This window comes from Dipodomys spectabilis, unplaced genomic scaffold (genome assembly GCF_019054845.1).
Source record: "Dipodomys spectabilis isolate Male_0828 unplaced genomic scaffold, ASM1905484v1 ptg000547l, whole genome shotgun sequence".
NCBI classification, from domain to species: domain Eukaryota; kingdom Metazoa; phylum Chordata; class Mammalia; order Rodentia; family Heteromyidae; genus Dipodomys; species Dipodomys spectabilis.
The window spans coordinates 528,991-533,810 of record NW_024871224.1 but is presented as its reverse complement, the minus strand read 5'-3'; the positions used below and the strand labels follow the sequence as shown (position 1 = coordinate 533,810).

General features: G+C 39.5%; 1 pseudogene; it reads right to left on the bottom strand.

Moving 5' to 3' along the window:
* Positions 1–3,632: 3,632 nt before the first annotated feature.
* LOC122099940 lies at positions 3,633–3,732 on the bottom strand (annotated as a pseudogene).
* Between the last annotated feature and the right edge of the window lie 1,088 nt (positions 3,733–4,820).

Here is a 4,820-nt window from a genome sequence, read left to right as displayed (position 1 = left end):
GTTCAAACAGGCAGAAAAATGCTCTGCTTTACCCAACATTTTGAGATCCCCCTCCCAGGTTAGTTTAATGGGAGGCAGATCTGCTTTGAGAATCACAAAGGAGGGGGATGCAGTGATGTGGCTAGGTTCTGGGTAGAGTTGAGGCCTTTCAACAAACAGTAGCTTTTCCCTGGGGCTATTTTGTGAAAAACTCACAGAGCCAAGCCTGGAGCCATTCTTAGGGTTTCTGTTTTTCAATTGATTGTGGAGGCTGCTAGAGGGAGGGGCAGCCTCTGGTTCTGGTTACCCAGTGGGGAAAGCCACTCCTAGGGCTGGTGCCCGAGCTGGGTGACTTTTCCCTGGGTGGAGCTGAGTCTGGGAGGTCACTTCGCCATTAAGTTCTTGTGACCTGCTAAATGACTCGTTTTATTCCAAGGCCTGAGTTGGAGCTAGCAGCTCCTCCGAGCTTTGACGGTATCCAACATGGAGATCTCCGGTACTGAGGTGGGTAGGGGTGGCCTTCCCTCCTCTGCTCCCTGAGAAGGAGTGAGGACGTCAGGCTTCTACTCACGCCGAGTCTTGGTTCCTGGGTTGTCTCTGGTCTGCAAACTGCAGGATGAAGATGTCCGCTCCTTGTCAGTTCTTGCTGGTGTTGAGTAGAATCCGCTCGCCCGCAGCTTCTGACTCCTTCGTCCTGGACTCTCTGTGGCTCAGGTTTGGGTGCCCTGTGGTAGCCGCCGCGACCCTGCCGCCGGCATGGCGGCTGCTGGCAAGCGCTCAGATGTGTCTCCTTGCCTTGGCTTCTCCTCTCTTGCCTAATTCTCTGTCCTGTGATGGCACACTTGGTGTGATTCTCTGGCTTAGGACTGTTCACAGGAACTCTAAAACTGCTTTCTATGCGAGAGTTGTTCAGATTCCAGCTTCTCCTCCGCCATCTTCCTGGAACTTCCTCCGAGAAGATCTCTCAGATCATTTTTTGTGAGTGTATGTGCTGTGCATTATTTTCCATGTGTACAAGAGTTAACAGTAAGAGAAACAATAGCAAAAATAGGAGAAAGAGTATTTCTGTGTTTAAGGGTTCAATACAATATAGAAGACTCTACAAATAAGACAACATTGAAACAATGAAGCCAAGTTCAGTATGTAGATTTACAGAAGTGATATAGAGAAAGCATTTCTCCTAAGTGGAACATGAAGTATGAGGCCACTCTCTTTCTAAATCACACTTCCAATCGCGCAAATTTGTAAAAAGTAGAATAGAAAATGATTCTGGTTCCATGCAGGTCAGTTATAAGAGAATGGACTTAACTGGAAAAAAGTCCACCTTGAAAGAGCAGGGATTATACTATCAATGAACCTGGAGGCAAAGATCATATTTCTTTTTGTTTCATATATATATATATATATATATATATATATATATTGTTGTTGGTCGTGGCACTTGAACCCTTGGCGCTGTCCCTCTGCTATTCAGGTCCAGGCTAATGCTCTACCACTTGAGCCACAGTGCCACTTCCAGTTTTCTTGGAGTTAATTAGAGAAAAGAGTCTCCGGGACATTCCTACCCAGGCTGGCTTTGAACCTCAATCCTCAGATCTCACCACAACCCAGCTTAAAATCACATTTCTAACAGTATACATTCAGCATATGTAATGTGTATGTTTATCTATATTTATATGAATTAATGAGTTAAAAATCTGGGCTACAGGTTAGACTTCACATTCACAAAAATGTTTGTAGTTTAAAACTTGATACTCCTGGAAAAATAAAACTTAAGAATGTAAAGGAGTCTGGGAAGTTCAGTTTGCATCCAGGCTCGGGAGAACAGTCTTTGAGACATTATCTATAATTAACCAACCAAAGCTGCATTGGAAGAACAGTTCAAGGGATGGAATACCAATCATGAGCATGATGTTGAAGAAGAGCTTGAGGCTTTTGCATACATACATACAAACATACGCATACACACAGAGGCACTTATATGTGCACACACGAATACACAAATGAAACAACTCTCAGAATATGTAAAAAAGTTAGAAAGCAATAGAAAATATGCCCTGCGTAAAACTAGAATCAAGTGATAAATTTTAATATTAAAAAGTCCTCAAATGAACTTCAAAAAAGTTTGAGACTATTACATAGGTAGGGACCAGAGATAGTAAAGTTATCATTATTAAAGGGATCGGATCCATGGAGGAATGAATCAGAGACCCCTGCATGTGCATCTGAAAATGTTCATACCCTGTGTCAAATGTTAGAACGTCTTTCAAAATTGTACATAAACAGTCTGAGCAGTCAATGGATAAGATCATCAGAGACATTCAGAATTGCTAGTGTGTTTCTAGATTAAATAAACCAACAAGCTATGGCAGGGCAATGTGATACAAGCCTGGAATTCTAGCACTCAGACTAATAGGAGATTAGAGAGTGGAATTACATAGTGAAACCTTCCCTGGACCAGGTAGTATAATTTTGTCTCAATAAAACAAACCAAACTACAAGAAAGGAATACACAGTTGGAAGTTTGGGCTAATTTTTTCATTATGTTTTGAGAAGTCAAGTTTCCTATTGAAATGCAACTGATATATTATCCTCAGTTGTGTTTTAAATGCTCTCTTCATTACAGAACATTCTTAGATGCAAAATAGCTCATGATTCCCATCCAAAATTTGAAAAAGCAAGTAAGCTTCATTCTGTTGGATGCCAAAGAAATTATCAAAGTTCACAAAACTTAAGCCCAGAGAAATAGTACAGTTCGTCTAATATAGGACTTTGTGGACCTTGCAAAATTAGAATTTAGATTCAAAATAAATAGTTTGTTTTTTTTGTAATTCCATATTCTATAGGATACTACAAAATTCTTTTTAAGTAGAGGTTTTAACTGACAAATTCACAAATGATTCTGGCATTCTATTTGTCTAGAAAATTCTTTCATGAGAGTTATAATTAGAAGTTAGTTAATAGATAATTCCAACAGTTCATGTATAAAATGATAATGTGAATAATCTATACAGAGTTGCCAACAAATGGATGATATTAATTTATAAATGTAGAAAAAGCATTTTTTGGGTTTGGTATAACATGGTATGAAGAGAATAATTGTGTGACATCTTCTTTCTTTTACATATATATTACACAGGAAGCAATTTCCTTAATTATGTGCCTCTGTATACAATGAGAAAAATACTAGGTTTGGGTTCATTTTTATTTCATTTTTTTTTGGGGGGGGAGGTCCGGTCCTGAGGCCTGAACTCTGGGCCTGGACACTGTTCCTCAGCTCTCCAGCACAAGGCTAGCGCTCTACCACTTGAGCCACAGTGCCATTTCTGGCTTTTTTTCTTTTTGCTTATGTGGTGCTGAGGAATCGAACCCAGGGCCTCATGCATGCAAGGCAAGCGCTCTACCACTGAGCCACCTTCCCAGCCCCTTTTTCTAGGTTCTTATAGTAGTATATTTCTTTGGGATAAAATGACAATGCTAACTAATTTCAAAAGTTTTGTAAAGGTTATTCTATGTAAAGGCCTTTCTAAGGTGAAGATTTTACACACTGATGTCAAACTAACGTTTAATTCTAACACTTGCATATATTGTTACACTTGTAATTTTGTAATCAACTTGTTAATAACTGTTTTCATTTCTGCAACTGAAGAATGAAAAGTATGGAACACATCACAAATTTTCATATTATCCTTGTGCAAGTGCCATGTTAATCTCTGTATTGTTGTTATTTCGGTATACGTGCTTCTGAAGCATGTAGTATCCTCTAAATTTAAGTAGTTAATGATGCAATCTTTATACAGGCTTATATCCTTGGGTGCCTATTTGTAGCAAGGAAACCTTATTGTTCCTAACAATACTATTGATCTTATTTCCGTAAAATAATGTGTATAGTGGAAAATAATTATATTGTTCGGTCGATTGCTCACATTTGCATTTTTTTGTCAATGGCAATTTTAAGTCTTTTTCATTTTAGATTTGATCATACTTTGAAGCACTTATAGCTAGGTCCTAAGGTGAAGGCTTTTTCAAGTACGTATTTATGCAACTGAGTTAGCTTTGCAGAGCTAATGGATTCAAAGTAAGCCTTGCTTAAGAGCTACTCCTAAACTTCTGCAGCTGACATTTTCCCAAATGAGGTCTTACCTGCACAAAAGTCTACCTGAACCTTTTCTTTCTTCCATGTAGGAACAGACCAACCAGAATATCCTATCTTGACAGCATTGCAACAATAAGATGTACAAGCATTTATGTAGAAAACGAACTTTAAAACTTTGGTGCAGGGGGTGGGGAGCGTGGAGGATTGGGTGGGGGAGTGGGGAGAGATGAGAAGGTATGGGAAGGGGAAATAAAGGAGGAGGCATTAATGCTTGTTAAGAAATGTACTCATTGTGTATATATTCCACAATTTCTTGATCCATTCATCTACTAAGGGGCATCTGGGTCGCTTCCAGATCTTAGCTATGGTAAATAATGCTGCAATAAACACAGTTGTGCTGGTAGCTTTAGTGTGGTCTTGTTTGTAAACATTTGGGTAAATGCCCAAAAGTGGGATTGCTGGGTCATGGGGGAGCTCTATGTGGAGTCTTTTGAGGAACCTCCATGCTTCTTTCCAAAGTGCTTGAACAAGTTTACACTCCCACCAACAATGAAGTAAGGTTCACTTCTGTCCACATCCCCTTCAGCATCTGTTGTTATTAGAGTTCTTGATTTTTGCCATTCTAACTGGGGTGAGGTGGTATCTCAATGTTGTTTTGATTTGCATTTCTTTTATGGTTAGGGAGGTTGAGCATTTCTTCATGTGTCTATTGGCTATCCATCTTTCTTCTTCAGAGAAGTTTCTC